This window comes from Ixodes scapularis, unplaced genomic scaffold (assembly GCF_016920785.2).
Source record: "Ixodes scapularis isolate PalLabHiFi unplaced genomic scaffold, ASM1692078v2 ptg001612l_1___fragment_1__unscaffolded, whole genome shotgun sequence".
Classification (NCBI taxonomy): Eukaryota; Metazoa; Arthropoda; class Arachnida; order Ixodida; family Ixodidae; genus Ixodes; species Ixodes scapularis.
Genome location: NW_024610176.1, coordinates 1,005,756 through 1,027,331, shown reverse-complemented (window position 1 = coordinate 1,027,331; position 21,576 = coordinate 1,005,756).

Sequence of the window (21,576 nt, the reverse complement as noted above, 5' to 3'; positions counted from 1 at the left end):
AACTTCTTAGTTTAACAAATTCAAAAATTCGATTTCCGTCGAATTTTTCTATATGTACCAACTCATGTTTCCAAACAAACCGGAGTGCCCTTAGCGGACGCCACCGGCACCGCGCATGCACGGTGGAGTGTGGGCAAGAAGCTCGCCGTCGCCCATAAACAAACCATTGAAATGCGATGTTGTTGGCGTCGGTGTGAGTCCCCGTGCTCTTTTTTGTGTTCGAATTATTGATTCTACGTCTGCCTGGCAATGTCTGACTACTTGAGCGGCCTTTTATTGACAATTTTTCACACACCTAGAAAACGCTTTACATTCTCTTTTTCAACCCTCAGATGTGCCCCATTTTGTGTACATTGACACTTGTGAATAAAAAAAAAAAAAAAAGCTTGGAAGGATGAAAATCTATACAAGACTGACCCTTCCTTCGCAGCTTTCAGAAGTACAAAACACACAGACAGCTTTATTGTGAAACCTGAGAGATATGATTATACAGTAAAAGAACAGAATACAGAAGCAGAAGAGTAAGAACACTGGGAGTTCCAAACCAGAACCCCAATATATGAGGTCCTTACCAATATCCCACCCGTCTGTCTCTTTTTCTTTGTGTAAAATATGAGTGTCCCCCATTCTGGTTCACGCTATTTCTGATTGTGTTTTCCTTTCTTAGGAACTGGAAGGTAGTGAATTGTTAAGTGGTGAAGCTGCGGACTTCTCATTTTTACGAGCTGGGGTGAGTGAGGATTCTCACATTGCGCACGAAAGCAGCATTTGGAGAGTTCAGTCTACGTCCGGGCAGAGCCATATGCGTCCGGGTTGAAGAGGCGCTACCGTGCCTGTGGTAATAGAGCAATCTGTTTGGTTTGCTCCACTGCACCATGGGAAGACTGCTTGAACTCGGCAAACATTGCTTCACTGCACATTATGAGAACCCCGAAGTTTGTAGAAGTTTAAAGCCTTTCTCCTTTCTCTCTCTCCTCTCGACTAGCCAAAAGAGAAACACTTGTTTTTGAAACTGATTAGAAGTTCGAAAATTAACTAGACGAACATCAAAGTTCGACGTCGAACTGAGGACCGACAAAAGTTCGCCGCATTCTTAGAAATAGCCCAAAAATAGCCACATAGCCAGTCACGGAATTTTAACGCCAACTAGAAAAAAAGTAGCAATTTGGCTATATATAGCCCAATCTGGCAACACTGCCCTTAGCTTGCGTTTCCACAGTAAATTGACTCCGTAAGTGACTACGTCACAACATGGCGTCTGGGTCCAAACAAACCATTGATAGGAACGTTGCTATGGACTAATGCATTTAGACTCCACATGAGGCTAGATTTTTGCTTACAAGTAGGTAAACACTTTTGTAAGCTACCTAACTTCTTCATATCTAATTATGAGGATGTTCTTGTCGTCTCAGTGTCGTATTGCAACGATGAAAGCCATTTCTGAAGTATTGCACTCCGCTTTGCTTCGGTAGCAGACTACACGATAGATTTACTGGCCTCTGTTGCAGCGGGCGTCTTCATTGAATTGCGTCGGTAAACGAGCGACAAAAACAAGTGCATCGCCATAGCCGTAGAAGCCTCCGCAATGTGCTTTTTTTTTTCTGTAAAGAACCCAGCTTAGTTCAAAGGGGTGAAAATGCCGTAAAATCAAACCACGTCATGCAGATCAGTTACGACGACGACCTGAAGTGCATTACCGGCGTAGTGCAGGCCAGGATGAGAAACAAATCGTATGCCGTCAAGGTAAGTCGTTTGTTATCATTATTGAGGTTTTGAGGTTATTAAGGGGATACTACAACGAAATTGAGGCGCTCATTTTTTGGCCTATATGTGTTCAAAGGAGCAGCATCACATCGAACATACCAATATCTTGTTAAAAAAGTCTCGAAAAGGAATTTTAAAACAAATTAAATGATTAGCAAAGAGCACCTGGTGGATGTCGCTAACGCCTCGCTTGTAATGCCCGTCTAGGAACCTTGGCAGCTAGTGACGGTGAGTGTCTCGCCTCCGGCTACGACGAGAGAAGAGGGGAAGGGGTAACTCCCCTCTTTCCGAGAATGCCTTTTGTGTGTCGCAGAAGTCGCTATTGTCCCCCTGCAAGATTATAGAAGATTAACCCGTCACTCAAAATTCGTACAAAAGCAGCCGCTTCGGTGGTTGGAACGACTAGGCCATCCTCTCGACGTCAACCTCGCCGTAGCTTTGCTCGTCCCGAGACGACCTACGTCACGATTGCATTGGATGTCACGTGGTCTCCGCTGGGCCTTCTCCGAGCGCTTGCCAGAGTGGGCCGTTTATAACGAAAATTACAGCTACCCAGGCTCAAAATCCAAACGTGCGATTGTCATTTACGGATATTGTGGATCATATTCAACCTATTTTTGAACACGAGGGGAATATTTCAAATTTCGTTGAAGTATCCCTTTAAAGAATGGCACGTCTATCGCGATTTCGCAGTATTTTGCTCTTTTTTTTTTTCCCTTGGTATACATCAAATTCCGTGGATGTGCTCTTTTGGTGAAGATCTCCGTGGAACCCGCGATGCGAGTACAATCTGTAGTAAACTCACCTTATGTTTTTATCCAGTTCTTTCGCGCTTTGGGGTCTTGCGGAAATGTATGGAAACTGCAAGAATCTTTTTCCACGCAATGGTTACAACCAGGTACGAAGCACCCTCCCATACAGTGTTGCGGAGTTGCCACTCCGGAGTTGGAATGATTCCCGGAATCATTCCACATTTTCACGACCCCGGAATGGAATGGGAATGGAATGGCGTCAACGTTAAGAGGAATGGAAAGGGAATGGAATTAGGGTCCTTTTGCCGGGAATGGAATGGGGCACGGTTCTTCTTCTTTTTTTTTCTTTTTTTTAGTGTCAGCTAAACCGAGCCAGTCAGCGAGTCAGTTGCTCAGAAATAAAATGAGCGGGAAACTGCTAGCCCGCGTGGAGCCCTACAGACTTACACGCAAAAGAAAAAACGCAAAACAAAAAACAAGCGTCAAAGCAAAAGAGCAAACGGGGAAAGGGGGGGTTACGTGGCGCCTTTCACGGACGCGCAGGCGTCGGGCTTCGATGGCGTTACACGAGAGCGAAACAAGAAACCAAGCACCAAGCAAAAGAAAAAAAGTGCGGCAAAGAAACAGCCATGAACAACTCCTCATCGTCCTTCTTGTCATGCTTTTTTTGTTGTTGTTGCGACGGTTTGTCGCAATAACAACAAAAATTGTTATATGTTTTAGTGGGTTGGGGAATTAGAAGCAAGCTAGCGGATTCCCGCTCATTTCCTTTGACTTTAGTCTCTGCATACTTCGTTTCACCTTGCGATGGACCGCTGCGGACGCTACGAGTCACCCCAGGCAATCCAGCACCGTGAGCGGGACTGCAGGGTCACGCGACAGTGGAAGGCACTGGATTGGTTTCGATGGCTCTCGTGCTTTCTGTTGAGGTTATCGTCACCGCTCTTGGTGTGACCGAACTGACTAGACCAACTAGACCTGCAGAAAGACCGTCCCGCGCCAGACGACCCACCCACGTGAACATTCCCGGAATGTTGTCAGAACGTTCTCGTACGAGAACGTTCTGAGAACATTCCGGGAATGTTCAAAATAACATAGACAACATTCTTGGAATGTTGAAGATTTACGTAAGAACATTCTATCAACGTTGTCAGAATGTGGCGCAGGCACTTATCGCTACATTCGGGGAATGTACGTCTTCAAAGGGATATTCTTAGAACGTTCTGAGAATGACATAGAACATCACCAGGTCATTCAATCAACATTGAAACATCTTAACAAGGTTCTAAGAACGTTCTCAGTACATCCAAACAACTTCTGCAACATTCTCTGAATGTTGCAAATTTACGTAAGAACATTCTATCGTCGTCAGAATATGGCGCAGGCACTTATCGCTACATTCGAGGAATGTTTTCTAGGGGATATTTTTAGAACGTCCTGAGCACGACAGAACATTTAATCATCATTCTAACAAGGTTTTAAGAACGTTCCCAAAACATCCAATGAACATCTGCAACATTCTCTGAGGAATGTTTACAAAGATTACAGCCTCACTGAGCCGTACTACATATATTCAAAAATACTCCAAAAGCCGGGAGACGTCATAATTAAAATAAGTACACCGACTTGACATAACAGAAAAAACAACTTCATTAGACGTTTCGCCTCCCATGCGGGAGGCATCATCAGTAGTTACACAGCTGTGTAACTACTGATGATGCCTCCCGCATGGGAGGCGAAACGTCTAATGAAGTTGTTTTTTCTGTTATGTCAAGTCGGTGTACTTATTTTAACTACATATATTCATATAATAAATCTCCTCACAGAGCGATCAATATCTTTAAATATATTTTTTCCAAGCCTAGCGCAATCTAGCCGCTTTTCCAGCGCATTAGCCAGAGCCTGTACTATAACGGCAGTTTACTCCTACTTATCAAAACGTGCTGCATATATAAACCGATTACTCACTCCGAGCACAACAACAGATACCTACGGCATCCCACACTCAAGCGGGACGTACCTTCTTCAAGGTATTGAATCCGAGATGCTAAAAATCGAGTCTATTCAAAACTGCCCCTCTACATATGCAGTGAGTGCCAAGCTCATTATCAAATTTTGAAGACCATTGCTTTTCTCCTACACCTTATCTCACATTCCTCAGTAGACTCGTATAAAATAAAACTGATCCCTTATGCTAAGTTTCCAAAACCTCCACTTAATTTGCATATTTTTGGCACAAGGTGGCATATAGTGGATGGTGTTTCGAAACACAGGTTGCTTGAAAGCTTCGTAAAGTTGGCTTCACCTGCGAAAATTCTAGGAATGTTCGCAAGCAAACGTTCCAAGAATGTTGCACATATGAATGTTCAAAGGGGAACGTTCCGAGAACAATGTGCATACAAATGTTCGCCAACAAACGTTTCTAGAATGTTGAGCAGCTTACCTTGTAAGGAATGTTCGCATACGAACGTTCCTAGAACGTTCCGAATGGTGTTTTAACGTTCCTTCAACATTCAGAACACCCAGGGAATGTTCGCACGACATTGGATGCTACGTGGGGAGGAGCGACTGTTGCTGTGAGGGCAACTGAGAAGGAGAGCTGGGTGCTAGCTGCCACTGAGGTTTTGGCTTCCGCGCGTCTCGGCTGTCCGGTCTGCATTCGTGCTCCTTGTCCTGGACCCTGTTTGAGGCGGTGAGAAGTCAGTTGGACGGTGTTGTTGAGGAAACACGGGAAATGTCAATAGGAACGGTGCGGTATTACCCCGTTCATTGTATCTTGATGTGAAGAGCTTTGTCAACGCTGACTGCCCGACTCGTCGCCACAACGCGAACCGACACCGAGGTAGAAGAATGAATCGGTTGGTACCGTCCGCTGTCTGAACCCGCCACTCGATCAGCGCGAAGAGGAACATCACAATTCGGACGAGAAGACAAGATAAATAGAGATCGAGTCATAGCATCGTGCAAGACATTTTTCTCACGAAGAAAATAAACAAGCTGCACGCTGAAGCGGATGCGCGGGGGCTGTTGGGATCGCGGCGCAGGCGATAGCGGTCATTAAATGTTTACGTGTTGTTGAACCGGTGTGCTGTGTCATTCTCCGAGACGGGTAGCAGCAAGGGAAATCCCACAAATGTCAATTATGCTTAAAATAAATCTATTGGTTTAATATCTGATCAAAATATTTGAGTCATTGCAATGTTCGTTTGGCCGAATTAAAGTACATTGTATCAAAAGTAACTGGAAGTAATCAAAAGTCTTTCATGTGAAGTGACCTCAGTATTGATCAATTGGTGGTATTAATACCTCAAAATATTTAAGAGTCACAAAGGTGTCAGATAGGCCAAATTAAGGTCCACTGAGTCATTAGTAGCCCAAATAATTAAAAGAGTAATCATAACGTAAATAAAGCTCATAATAAATCAATCGGTTGAAAAAGTAATAAAAAAACATCACGATGTCATTTAGGCCGAATTGAATTCCACTGTCAAAACTAACTTGAGGTAATCAAAAAAGTAATGGTAATGTGAGTTGAGCCCATAACAGATCAAATGGTTGAAACATAATTTGAAGTCATAAAGAGAGCCACCAAAATGTCGATTAGGTCAAACTAAAGTCCATTGGGTCAATAGAAACTTGGAGTTATCAAAGGTGTAATCATAATGTCAATGGAGTTCATAATAAATCGTTTCGGACAATGAGCTGCTGTAAATAAAGTATGTTCCTTCCTTCCTTCCACAAGTAATGAAAAAATATTAAAATGTTATTTTGGCCGAATTAAAGTCCATGAGACTAAAAGTAACTCGAAGTCAGACAAAAGCGTGATAATGATTCGAATTGAGCTGAGTTTGCTTTATAAGATCTCGGAGTAATCAAGACAATCGGCGATATCTCACTTAAACTGATATAAGGCTCATTGAAATAATAGTAACTCAAAGTAATCAAAATAGGGATTGTCCGGTGATATCCGGAAGTTACTCAGTTTTTGCGCTGCTCACGTAGAGAGGGCCTAAATATATTTGTCTTTTATTTAAAATTTGTGTTACTTAAAAATAATTAGAAAAAACCGTCGAAGTTAAAGTTTAGTTCTTTTTTTTGTTTTTTTTTTACATTAATATTGGACGTACACGAAAGGCCTGCGATCAATTTATGGTAATTCCTAGATATTTGAACGGAGTTATGAATGCTTTTATTCCAACGGAAATAAATGCTACTGAGGACATGAGAACTCTATTTTCTCTTCCCGGTTACAATCGTTTCGCCTTTACAAGACCATATGGAAGGGAAGGAAAAATATGCGTGTACTTGAAAAGTAGTTTGTGTACAACTCGGTGGCTGAGATAGCGATGACGCATGCGGAATATGCTTATCTGCATATTAGCTAGCAAGATTTTGCAGTGGACAGGATAGCAATATATCGCCCTCCGTCCAGCAAGGCCAATTTATTTCTGGAAGAACTTTCAAACGTACTATCGGAATTCAGCTCGACCGGTCACTTGTGTTTTGTGGGCGACTTCAACCGAAATATCATGGATTCATCGCGACATATCGTGTGTGAATATTTAATCCTTTTGGGGCAATTCATGGCATCAAAAGTAAAAGCGGCTGTGATATTAGAAAAACTAGTATATCATTATTTTATAGCCTGCCAGGTTACAACGAGCCACAAGGGCAAGGACTCTAATACGACGAAAACTGAAAAAACTCTTACTGATCAAAGGCAGTTTGATAAAAAGGTTAAGACTACGACTGGAATAATCTTCTCATCTCTGCAGAAGCATCAATGCTCTATGATACAGTAGTAGAATTTTTATTGCACTTTTCTTCCGCGTGTAAACAAAGAGTTATTATTACAAGGCGTAAGAAAGACCACAAATAGTTTTGTTGTTTCCAACAGGATTTTATATTTTGCAGGCAGTGACTTTACAGACGCGGAAACTGCTTATTTTGAAAAAAATTTGAAGACAATTTGCACTTTTTCTCAGAGCGAGATTTAACTTTTGCAAGCGTAGCCAGGACCATTCACGGCAGGCAATTAGGTGCTGCTTGGTTGCTACGTAGGTAAAACATTCGTTTAACCGGAAGAGGGAACCGCGCCACCAGTTGGCTGTACCCAATTTTTGTTATTTCCCCAATTTCGCATAGTTTCCCTTTAAGATGCTTGATTCACTGCTTGACCCTTGGGGCAGCAACTCGACTGTTTGGTATTCTATTTTTTGAGATACTGCAGGCCTTTTCCAAGGCTCAGGCAGGGTACAAGCAATGAAGAAAAACAATACGGCGCTGCGCACACAGCATAGGTTCAATGTTTGAAATCAAGATCCGGAAAATATTCAATACAAGGATATAAAAATATCGTAGCAATGCAGTCACAACACTCACTCGAATAATCTAGGCTTAATTTGCACTGTACATGAAAAAGAGTTTAGATCATGAAAATGCTGAGGCAGGCTGTCAGCGAACAACTGCGATTCGGTGTAGCTGTAGAGTGCAACGTGAAGGGGCGTTGTCTTGACGTTAACCCCGGACCTTTCTGGTAATAACAAACAATTCTGTCAAAACAAATCATTTCATTGTCGCTGCCTGTAGATGATGCACACATCATACAACAAGTTTTAAACGTGCATAGTACTCCTGTGCGAAACATATTGTATTAGAAGAAGCAAACGCTGCAAATAAGTTTACGAAAGTACAAGCTGCTGTAAAGGGGATTTTGGCAATCACAAATTCTTTGCGTTTTTTTTTTTCGTTTTCTCCTTTTTTAAGTTCGGGACCGTGTTCTCAGAATCGAATGTAAAAGCCGGGTTTACAGGCGCCTGCTTACTAAGCTACTATTGGCGAGACATTTCTCATGCAATCGTCCGTTGCTTGGAGCCCGCCAACAATCTGGGATATAAATAAATCACCGAACTTCGCGCACCTCACACTACAATCGCCATTTCCAGCGTCTTGACGCCAAGAACGCATTACTTAAATTCTCTTTAAAATGTCCACGTCTTTACTTTTTGTTGGAATGCTTCTACCTTGCTTTTAGTTCTACAAGTCCTTGAATACTTTGACGAACCTGCGATATTCCGTTTATATGCCTTTTTTATACATGGAATGGGCTTCAAAGTATCTGCAAGTACGTGAAATCGTTTTTTTACGTGCTTCAAATATGACTGTCGTGTTTGCGTCTCAATGTTTGTCCTGAAGCTTGAACACCCTCTGAATCAGTTATTTTTGTTAGTATTCGACATGTGGGCGGCCTTTCTGCTTTAAACTTGAGTTCTTGGTGTGTGTTTTATTTTCTCTGCGTATTTATTTTCCTACAAGTGCCAACACAGACCCGTAGGTTGTACCTGAACACTGTAATAAACACTGATTTATTGATTATTATTGTTATTATTACTTGTTTTATAATAATAGTAATAACTTCATATCCTGTCGAAACATTTCTTATCACAGAAAATTCTTCCAATCTCATTCGGATGCACGTAAAACTTCGTATCTGATAAATGAGCTTCGTGAACACCAAAGTTGTTCCATTGGCGATACATTAAAACGACATTTAGCTGATAATTTGCAATTGCTTGTACAGGATTCTAACGTTTTCTGGTTAGGCGAGATATAGCCTTGATGCAGTTGATAACCTTGTCCCTCCCTCGGCGTTCCTTCCTTCTATTAAACAAACGAATTTATATTTAGTTTTATCTTGCTTTAGGAACAAGCAGTCGGAACTACGTCCTTCTATTTATGTTGACTGTTTAGTACGTTCTTTATACAAAGGTGGTGTGAGAAACAACATTGCGAACTATCGCCCAATTTCTCTCTTGCCAATCACTGCTCATATACTTAAAATACATGTGTTTAGTATAATGATATCTTCCTTAGAAAAATCTAATATATTATTTCCGATTCAATATGACTTTCTGCAAGGAAAATGGACCCAGCCTTTTCTAGAATACATTCCAGATTACCTATATTCAGCGTTCGATCACAATCTTATTACCTCCGCACTATTAGACGTGTCGAAAGCCTTCGACACAGTGAGCCACAAGATACTGTTGAAGAAACAATACAGCCTAGGATTTAGGTTCCATTTTATGTTCTTTCCGAAAACTATCTTTCTCGTTGCTCTCAACTGGCGTCCGCGTCTGGTTTTCAGAGTTTTTGGACTGAACTAAAAGTCGGAATACCACAAGGGTCCATTACGTCCCCTCTTGTGCTTGATATGTTTGTCAATGACATCGCCACCATGGTACCGTGATGTAACCTTTACCAACATGCTGACGACACTGTAATTATTGCCCAACACATCAATTATGCAAATTTCATCTGCCAGTTGCAATCTCACGGGATATCAATTATGAACTAGTTAAAAAACAACCTCGTTAAAATAATTGTTATAAGGGCAAAACTAGTATGATTCGTAATTCACTCAAAACAGTCACTCTCAACATCCCATTAACTTTGCACTCTTTTTATGTCATCAATGCACCAGCATTCCGGTAGAATATACGGATAGCGTAAAAAAACTGGGCATATGTTTTTATAGCGCTCTTAAATTTGATTTTCATTTTACATATATCTGAAGAACAGAAACTGAGGACTAGCAGGCAGGGTCACGAGGGAGGAGGAGGGGAGGGTACTGAGGGGAGGGTATACCCCTCCTCCTTCCTTGTGATCCTGCCTGCTAGTCCTCCTCCCCTCCTCCTCCTCCTCCACCCTCTCCTTCACCTCCTCCTCATCCTTCAACCTCCTCCCCTCGCCTCCTCCTCCTCCTCTTTCTTCCTCCTCCTCCTCCACCTTCCTCCTACTGCTGTCCTCCTTGCCGCTCAAGCCGGAAACGGTCGTCTAAGAGCTGTGTTCTGAAATATAAAATCAGAACAAATATTTGGCAGGTTGACATTTTATTGACTGGGGAAAAATTGGGGTGTATATTGGAAACTGCGTTGCATATCCAGCCAAGCTTTATGCCAATAACGTACAAAACCAACGTACGCACTTGTTATACCAATGTACCTTAAAGTTTGCTCCGCGAGGTTCCAATTTACGTCCTGGATGAAAACCCCATTATTAATTTAACTAAAACACCATGATAAGCCGCCGTGGTACGATGTTCAGCAGCCTCTCCAGTGTAGCAGCCAACCAGGACATGAAAGAAAAAGCATGTAGTTAAGCAGTGGGCAAATTTTCCCAGGGTTCATGCTTGACACCCATGCTTAGAGAGTGAGAAGGTAAAATGCTGCCTACCTTTTTGTCTGCTGTGCATGAGCAGCAAAAAGTTTTCACTTCTAAGCTTACAAGAGTTTCAAGGTGACGTGATCGCCAGACTAAAACTGGGATGGTTTTCGTCGCCCTAGTAGATGGGCACTCGGCGGAGAATATTACCAAAAAGCACTGACAGTAAGTGAAACAAGCGTCAAAAAAGACACTTTCGAGATGCTTAATAAACTTGATGCTTAATAAACTTGATAAGGGACTTACCCCAAACATGGTATTGTGATTTGTTTAGATCTGACGCAAGATGAACTTCAATACTTGATGATAAAACAGGGTCATGAAAGTCGTCACATGCTTGGAGCAGCATGTGACGACTCGATAAGCCAAGATTTCCCTGGGTCACGTGACCCAGGGGGGCACGCGACGTAGGGGGTCACGTAACCTCGGGGGGTCACGTGAGTTGGGGTCACGTGACCTCGGGAGGTCACGTGACCATGGGGGCGTCACCGGGTTGCATGAAACCACCGGGTTGCATGCAATTAGGTAACTCCGGTGGGTTGCTTGCAACGCGGGTTGCATGCAACTTGGGTTAAATCCAACCAGGGGCCCTAATCTGTACACTTGGCGAGAAAGACGGCGAGAAATCTGACGGCTCTGATTGGCCGACGCGAAGGTCAAGTGCGGCGTCGGCCAATCACAGCCGCCAGATTTCTCGCCGACTTTTTCGCCAAGTGTCCAGATTAGGGCCCCTGGTTTGCATGCAACGCGTTGTTACGTAGACGACGGCGCGTTGCACGCAACTCAGGTTGCATGCAACATTGGAACTTATTTATTTTTTTATTTATTTTGTGCTAGGGGATTGCAGTATTTATCAATACTGCAATCCTCTAGCAGGGATTTTAGCAGGGTGGGTTCAAAATGTGAAAGTACAGATACATAGCTGGCACAAAAGGACAAAAATACAAAATGTAACATAAAGAAATTAAAAAAAACACCAGACAAAACAATATTAACTAAGGTGGGAGGCAAATAATGTCAATGATGGCTGCAAAACTACATCATTAGTGAGGTTATTCCAATCGATTATTGTTCTTGGAAGAAAAGCACATTTGGAGCAATTATTGCGTGCGCGGAAAGGAGTTATAGTTAAGGGGACACACCCCCTAGGGGGGTCAACTTTTGAACTCTTGAATTAAAATTAATGAAATTTACAGGGTAGGCTGGTGGTCATTCTAGAGGGTGTATAACAAAATTTCAGGTCTGTCGGTTAAATGAGAAGGAAATTAGAGTAGCTTCTATCAGAAACACGCCTACATTGTTTAGTTAATCTATCGTCAGAAAACTATCACAATATTCAAGATTTCTATTTGCTAGATATGTAGCAGAATGTCTAGAGGGTGCTGCTATGGAACGTTTTTTCTGAAAAGTAATTTATTTCTATAAATTTTCTCTTCTCTCTTCTGCAAAATTGGTCAACTTTTTGGTCTGCTGTGCCTTCGACAAAATGTCAACATTTTTTATAAAAGACACCCGTAAAGTGACAAAAAAGTTCCATAGCTGCATTCCTTATTAAATTTCAGTCAGGAAAAGGGAAGAATGAGCCTTCCTTGTATTGCCATTATCAAACGATAGATTGACTAAAATGGAATTTATACCAAAAAGTGGAACGGAGAAAAATGCGTTCAAAGTACTCCAAACCCTACCTTTTCTTTAGCTTTGGGGGACAGAAAATAATTTATAAAATATTAACTATGATGTGAAAATTAATTATACTTTTTGGGAATACTCTCTAGATGTTAGTGGATGTAAATATGTTATTTTTAAAAATCAACTTTTTTTGCAGAAATTTTTTTACCTGGGCAGTGTCTCCCCTTAAGTCATGCCTCTGTCTAGTCGCATATCCAGAAGAAAAGGAAACTAGTTGAGATACATCAATTTTATAATGACCTTTAATTAATTGAAGCAATTGGAACTTATAAAGTTCCAATTGTTTTTATTTGCTTTTAGGGGATTTTGTTTACGTCGGTTTACTGTGGACCAATGAACGTTCAAATGATGTGTACTTATATTCTATTTATATAAAAGTGTAGTAAAATATTTTTATTTTTTACCACAAATGTTATCAGTCTTCCTAGTGTTCGAATAGCAGAAATTGTTTTCTCTCAGTTTGTCTGGTTTCCGTGTTGCGGATTGTTTTTGTGCTGTTTCGCATATTAATTTGACTCGCAAATAAACAAATAGAACACGATTCGCCGGTTTCTTTCGTGGTGCGCCCGACGGACCATCCAACGCATTTTAGAGACGGTAAGAAACTATACAGGTATTATATTAGTTCCGTTCGATTCGGCAGAAAGTTCAGAACTAGAGTTCAAGGGGTGTCCAAACAGGATACTACAAAACTCACGACTCCGACAAATCGTGCAACGCTCCGCTTCCGGCCGCCGGGGGGAAATTCCCCCCCCCGTCAAATCCCCCCTCGCTACCTCCACGGCGGCCTTGCTCTGCTCATCACGTGGGTCCTGAGGGCTACTCACACGCTCTGTTGCCTGTCGGTCAATCACTCAAGGCCTCTGCCGCTTTGCAAGTCCCGAAAACGGGAAAGGAAAGACACTAGGGTAAAGGAGGCAAGCCAGGCAAGCGCGCATCGCGTCCAAGGTCGTGTTGTCTTCCAGCAGTTCTGTGGATTGGATCCGATTCCCGCGGCCCTTATGTTCTCAACGTACACTCTCCGGCAATATGAAAGACCCACTGGGAGCGCGTGACCGAGGCGGTGGCTGGCGGGGGCGCTGCGAGCCCTCCGGGCAATTCCATTCTGCTTCGAGGGGAGGACGCTCACTCGGGCTCAGATAAAGCGAAACGCGCTTATCAGTTTGTGCCGAGTGCCGAATGAGCGTCCTCCCCTCGCAGCAGAATGGAAGTGCCCGGAGCGCTCGCAGCGCCCCCACCAGCCACCGCCTCGGCCACGCGCTCCCAGTGGGTCTTTCATATCGCCGGAGACTGTACCTCGTATATACAAGCAAACCTGGTTGGTGTGGAGTTGAATAAAATAAAATATTTATTCTTAAGTTCTCAGTGTTTATACATACAACTAAAAGTCTCACTGTTGCGCACTGCACTTTATTTTATTTTTTTCGAGCTACGAACGTGGATCTTGACAAATAGCGAGACGATATTCTGATATTGCATTTGTTTGAAATATAATGAGTTTCAGACACTTATAAGAATTCATAGTGGGGCGCCATGCAAAATATGGTTTATCGAAGGTCCGGGCGTCGATCGAGATGATCGTCTGCCAAAAGATCGCATTGCACCCGTGAGAAAAGCTCTTCAGACGATCGGTTGAGACCCCAAATTTTGTTTGCGGACTCGTGCTATGGGAGCAGTGTTGCGGAATGGGCACCCCCATTCCATTCCAATTCCATTCCGGGGAATTAGAGCTTTCGATAATTCATTTCCTTTGAATTCCTAGGAATGGAGACACGGCCCATTCCCACTCCTAGAATGGCTGAATCGTTCCATTCCATTCCTTTAATTCCTAAACGTAAAAAATGGCACTTGACAGCTACATTGTGTTGCTGGCAGAAGCATCATAAAGCTGACATTATCAAATGCAGAGACAATTGCAAAAAAAAGAAGCTAAATTCCTAAAAAAGAAAAGCACTGATTTTACTAAGCGGACCGCTGGTGGCACAAAGTGTGCATTTACAATGTACTGCAAACATCGAGAAAGCCCCTTGATATGTCGATGCTTGTTTAAGACATCGGTCTCGCGACCACGTGGCTGGCAACAATCAGCAAAACTTAAATCGACTCATTTTCTTTTCTTTTTCTAACTTTTTTGCGTTTGACTTTTAGGACATAAGTGGCCAGCGTGTTTGTCGATAAGACCACAAAAATATCCAGTTCGTGCGTGGCGCAGAAATAAGCTATATTACTGTATTCTTCAAATGCAGCAACACAGCTAGTACGCTGCTGGAAGCGTCTCCATGCACAGCGGCAAGAACGCATCCTCTTACAAAATGCAACCTCTGCGGCGCAGCACGAGGGACCGTAAAACCATGTCAGGAAACCTCTTTTAAACACACATAATGTCACGCTTGCTTTATGAATCTCGATATTTCTAATCATATTCAATTCATTTTTTTGGCTCGTTCGCCTGCCCTTTTTCACCCTTCGCATACTCCTTCTCGTGTTTCCTCTTCAGATGGCGAATAAAGTTCGATGATATACGCCGACTGCACCGTGTATAGTTTCGTAGCACAACTTTACCTTTTATCAGCGGCGGAGCGCCGCTCGCGTGGCCAGTTGCCCTTGGCCCCCTCGTGGTCAATATGACCACTTATGATTGTCGGAGGGGCAGCCTGGGCCAGCCGCTTGGAATCGCCAGGTTGCCCACACATCTCCCCCCTTCCAAAAACGAAAACAGAGGACGTCTTTGATGATCTTCGGGGGGGCCTTCCTTCTGGGTCAGCAAGGGTCTTCTCAGATGAGCGAGCACGGGTCCGACGTCAGTACTTCCGGACAGTACCGATGCAGCCATGGGGGGTGGTCTGATGATGGGAGCTGCGTCGCCGCTGTCTGGCACGAGGAACTAGAAATTAAAAACAACATGAGGCCATGGCGCGGTAGGAAAAAGTAGCCGCGCACACGAAAGATGCCTGTCCCACCGTGCATGCGGGAGCGCGGACCATTTCTCTTCTCCCCCCCCCCCCCCAAAAAAAAACAAAAAAAACACCGAAGAGGGCAAGAAGATAATACACTTAGAACTCGTGCTACTCCCGGTCGTCTTCACCGCCGTCTCAAGTTGTACCGCGGTAGAGACGGTGTGGAATCTTCCGAGAGGTGGTCCGGATAGTCGTCATCTGGAACCTGCGACACATCTACCTCCTCGGGTTCATAGAAAGCTTTTAGGTCGGCGACATGAATAGACCCGCACACTTCACCAGATTCACAATGCACCAGCTCATAAGACAGGTTGGAGAGCTTTCTACTAACACGGTAGGGGCCATCCCACCTCTTTGCTAAAGAGGCCGTGAAGCCTCTAGCAGCATCACTCAGCGGATGAGTTCGCCTCAGTACCAGATCTCCTACCTTGAACTGCAGATTTCGCCTCCCCTTGTTGTACTGGTTTGCCTGCTGCAGTCTCGAGACGTCGAGGCTTTCTCGAGCTTCACGCAGGTTCTCCGTGAAACGCTTCCGGAGATCTTCTGCGAACTGCGTGGTTGTGCGCTGCATGCTTGCAGGATCTGTGCAAAGGAGGCCGTTTCCCAGGGGAAACACGAGCTCTTTTCCAAAGTTAAGTTGGGCCGGAGTAAAACCCGTGGACCGGTTGATTGTTGTGCGGGTAGCGAATGCCATTTCTGCTAATTTCGCGTCCCAGTCTTTGTGTCGCTCTGTATGCGATACAAGCATCTGCTTCAGGTTACGGTTCACTCTTTCCGTGATATTCGCCTGTGGATGGTATGGCGAAGTCCGTTTGTCCCGTATGCCTAGCGCCTTACACGCATCCACGAATACCTTGCTAACAAAATAAGAAGCGTTGTCTGTAATACGCGTTGCGGCAAAGCCAAAGCGCGCGAACGTCTCGAGAAGACAGTCCCAGATTTTCTTAGAGTCTAGTTTGCGCAAAGGAAACATTTCGACCCACTTTGTGAAATGGTCGGTCACTACTAGCAAATACTGATTGCCGCGTGGACTACGGGGAAAGGGACCGACAACGTCGCAGGCAACACACTCCCAGGGGTACTTGCTTTCGACCGACTGCATTAAACCTGGAGGTTGGCCACCTCGGGGTTTTGCCTTCTGACAAACCGGGCAGCTACGAGCGTACCTCATCACATCCTGCCTCATACCTGGCCACGTTGCAATTTGGGACAACTTTTCGTAAGTTTTGCTCCCACTGCTGTGGCCTGCCAAGGCGGGATCATGCATATATCTTATAAATGACTTACGCAGTTTACGTGGTATTACAGACCGGAATGGCGGGCCGCTGGACCCATCGTCCGCCTGGGGGATGTATCGCAGCAGGATGCCGTCGCTGCTGAGCAGGTATGAGTCCAAGTCTCTGGGATTCCCAGCGTCGGCTGAATTTTCTTCTGCCAGCTGGTGCATCACCTTCTGACAAAGTCCATCGGACAGCTGGGCCGCTCGGAGCTCCTTTCTGCTCACCAGGGTTCCCCACCGCGACTCTGGTGTGATGGGCGCCGCATTGGCCAGTGCCACCAAGTCGGGATCCACCTGCATTTCCTGCCCGAGAAGTGGAGCACGGGACAACACATCTGCAACGTGGTTAGCCACTCCACGCTTGTACTCGATTGTGTATTTGTAGCGCTGGAGCGAAAGGGCCCATCGAGCGAGTCCTGCAGGGTTTTGAAGCCCTTTGAGCCACGGGAGAGCCACGAGAGAGCCATGTGGTCAGTTTGAATGCTAAACGAAGCGCCGTTGTCGACGCGAACGCGGACACGCCGGGAGTCTCATGACGGAAAGTGTTGTGAGCTGGCCGCCCGGTTGTCGATGCACGAGCAGACACGCCGGGAGTCTCAACACCGCGAACGGCGTGAGCTGGGCGCCCGGGTGTCCATGGAAAATCGGACACGCCGGGAGTCTCACAACGAGGAGTGTTATGAGGAAGAAAAAGTGATGGAGGGCCACCGAGGGTCGATAGAAAAGCGTCAGTCCCCGAAGCCCGTGTGAGCCTCCGGGAGGCCCGGAGGCGGCTGCGGCGACTCGATCTCGTGGATTGCGTTTTTGACGCGGCCGGCGGAGAGTAGAAATTTCTTACCACCGCCGGCCGTAGCCGTTTCCCTGTGTCTGAGGCGGCCGCTGCCGTTCGCTGCAGTCCCGGTGTATGTGTCCTGGCTGGTCGCATCGAAAACAACGGGGCGAGACCCGCCCGTCGGCTTCGTGCGGTCTCCCGCTCTCTTTTGCCTCTCCCAAGCTCCGCGTTACCGGTCCAGAGGACAAGAACTCATCTTGACCAATGGAGGCGCTGTAGCGTTGTGATTGCGTGCCTTCGTAACCGCTGCACCTCCGTGATTCGTATGCACGAGGATCTAGGGTTCGTGATTCGTATGCACAAGGATCTGGGGTTCGGGGGACAGGCGTCTGATTGGAATCGTCTTGTTCTCTCTCGACTCTATGTGCACGTGCGTTTCCAGACCACGCAAATGATGGTTCCAGAGTCATGTTCTGCGGTGGAGGGGGTCGGTATCTTAGTTCCGCGAGGATGTCGGCCTGGATGGTGATTGCCTCCCGTGCCATCTCGTCTAAATTCGTAAAGGTACGTCCCCTGAGATGGGGATGGAAACGCGGGTGGCTTTGGCGGATGGCGCGTTGTACTTTCTCCGCGTCCGGTGCCGCGGCGTCGGCGATATCGTACAGGCCCTGGAGAGCCCTTACAAACTCAATAAGTGACTCTTCCGGGTGCTGTGTGCGCGCGCGCAGCTCGTCCTTAATCCGCACGCTGTAATCCGGAGGCAGAAACTCCGTCCTAAATCGTGCCTCAAAATCTGACATACTTGTGAATTTAGTTTGTCTTTGCCTCCACAGTGCTGCACTGTCTGTCAGTGCAACCGGCAAAAGGCGGGTGAGGATGGTTTCGTCGTCAATTCCCGACGCAGCTTGGTAGTCCCGCAGTTCCGAGACGAACATCGCGACTGACTTTCTATCTGCGTACCCCGAAAAAACCGGAACGCTAAGCGAGAGCTTTAGGAAGTCCCTGGGGGCGTACTTCCAGCAGGAGTGGGTCTTGAGCGCATCATCTGCTCTCGTTGTATATTAAGAAGCATGGTCATGGCCACTCTTAGTTCTGCTAGACCACCCTCTAATGATGCGTCTACCGGGACTGAGACTGCAGGCTTAGCGTCTGGTTTTATGTCACTGGCGGCGTTATCCGCGAGTGCACCGAGCGTCAAAAGGTCGTCCTCACTCACGTTTCTGTCGGCGTCCTCTGTAGACGACATCGTCTTGTAGTGGAGACTTGCGCAGGTCGATGAACGTGGGCTTGCGAAGAAACGCCCCCTCAACTTTGGGCAAACTCAGGAACGCAAAATTGAATATGTAAAACGTAAGAACGAACCCAGTTTGCTGCCATCCTCCCAGACGAGCAGCATATCACGCCTGGGCGCCAGTGTGGGATTTCCCTTGCTGCTACCCGTCTCGGAGAATGACACAGCACACCGGTTCAACAACACGTAAACATTTAATGACCGCTATCGCCTGCGCCGCGATCCCAACAGCCCCCGCGCATCCGCTGCGACGGCCTTTTATCAGCGGCGGAGCGCCGCTCGCGTGGCCAGTTGCCCTTGGCCCCCTCGTGGTCAAGGTGACCACTTATGATTGTCGGAGGGGCAGCCTGGGCCAACCGCTTGGAATCGCCAGGTTGCCCACACATTATGATTACTATTTTGATTACTTTGGGTTACCGTTGACGCAATGAGCTTTAATTTGGCCTATTTGATACTTTGGTGATTCTTGATTACTCGAAGCTATTATAGCACCAAATGATCTACTATGAGCGCTATTGACCTTATTATTAGTCTTTTGATTATTTTGAGTAACTCTAAGTAATCATACAAGTAATCATATGGTCACTCGAGCTTATAATAAGTCAAATGGTTTAATATTTGCTCATTAATCGAAAAAGTCACCAAAATGCCAATTAGGCTGAATTAAAGTTAGTTTGGTCAATATTAACTCAAGGTAAACAGAAGTGGAATAGCCATGTCTAGTAGGCTCATTATAAATCAATTTGTTGAATAGAAAAAAAGTAATTCAAACATTCATCACAATGTCAATTAGGCCAAATCATAGTCAGTTGGGTCAAAAGTAACTCGAAGTAGTTAAAACAGCAATAGTATTGTGAAATGAGTTTATAATAGAGTTTATAATGGCAACTCGAAATAATCAAGAGGTCACCAAAATGGCTATTAGGCCGGATTAAAGTTCATTGCGTATAATATTGCCGCGCGTGCAGCTGGCCAAGTAGGCAGCGCGCGCGTGGCCTAACGGTTATCGCGCTTGCTTTCCACGCTGAAAGCCAGGGTTCGGTTCCTGGCTGCGGAGGCACATTTTTTGTTGACTCTGTAAAGTAATGTTCTGGTAAATTCGAGAACCGTGTTGCTTGTTCGAGGTCGGAATGTTCTACACGCCGAACCTTCTACGCCGATTATTCCAGAAGCCCACACGTGTACATAAGGGGCTCCGCGTGGCGATATGCAGTCAGTCTCGCCCCAGCGTTCGACTCTGCTGTCACGCCGACTTCGACGCCCGCGACGCTCTGTTGTTATCTTTTGTACCCTTTTATTTTTGGCACAAGTTCGCCACATTAAACGTTTATTTATTCCTGTTTATTTCTTGTTTATTGGTCACCACCCGTGACAATATCAATAATTGACTATTCCAACTGGTGGACATATGCCAACTGGAATAGTCAATTGGCATATTGGAGCAATACGCATGAGGAGAGGAGGAAAACGAGAAGCGGGCTCTCGAGCTAGCGAGCCAAAAAGAATAACGTCGATCGGTCGAATAATAAACAGTCACAATGTATATGTCGTGCTTTAAGGAGAGTCGCCCGTTTATTGTAGAATTTGGAAGTTTTCGTACCATTTCAAGTTAGAAAAATTACTGTTCATGCTCTAGCTTATAGCATTCCAAGGTGTGGGATTACGGTGTTTGCACACTGTGCGGGGCTGGGGCATCTGCAAGAGTGAATAGTCTGTTGAAAATATTCTAAAAAGCGCAGCGTACAACTCCACGTTCTCAGACAGCGAAAGTTTTTCATGACCTTGAAATGCCGAACTTTTTTTCTTTACTTCGGCAAACGATAATATTACCTTACTACTGGACACACGATTTCAAGCTATTAAACGAACCGTCTCGGAATCTGAGAAAGACTAACTGTATTAAGTGGCCTCGCTGTTTCACGAGGTACGGGACGAGAACCCGTGAGAACTGTGTTCCGGATATTTTTAACGAGCTTTCTGAAGATGATTTCCCCTTGTATACGAGAAGTAAGGAAAAAAATGACTCGGTTCCCTTATTGCAGACAAAGCGTAGTCCTTTTTTTCTTCGTTGCATAACCCCCTAAATGTTAAAGCGTACGGGTGTCTTGTGTTTGAGTGTGTGTGTGTGTGTGGTTTTTTTTTTAACCCGCTATTGTTTTTTTGTACTGCCTTTTGTATATTTGCTATTGTAGGACCTTTTTACTATCATTAGTTGTGGGGGTGGTTGTATTACTTGACTGCGGTTGTTTTGCTTCATGGTAACCAGCCACCGACGTCTTGTGGGTCCTTTTCACACAAGGCACAGAGTCTCTGACGGACCCTTTCAAACTTCTGCATTTCGTGAAGGCAATAAATATATTATTATTATTATTATTATTATTATTATTATTATTATTATTATTATTATATATTATATAATACATATTATTATTACTCGGCGTAGTTTTCTTTGTGCTCGAGTGTGTTCTATGATATGTATTTATAAAATATAATTATGAATATCTTATGATTTACAATTTGGAATCTCTGTGTGTGTTTGGGTGTGCGGGTGTGGGGGTGGGTGGCTGAGAAGGAGGGAGGGTGGGTACAAATTTCAGAATGTAAGCATGTTCCCGGAAGCTTCTTGTTGGTCACTCTGTACGACAGTTTCCTGGGTCCCCGTCCCACAAGCCATTGTAGGCTTTGACGGACCCGGTAACACCAGTTTTTTGATTGGTCAATAAAATATATAATTATTATTATTAAAATTATTAATATTATATTATTATTATATTATTAATATTCAATAATTATTATTTAATTGTAGTTACCGTAAACTTCTAAAAATTCTAGTGTCTTAATTTTTTTAT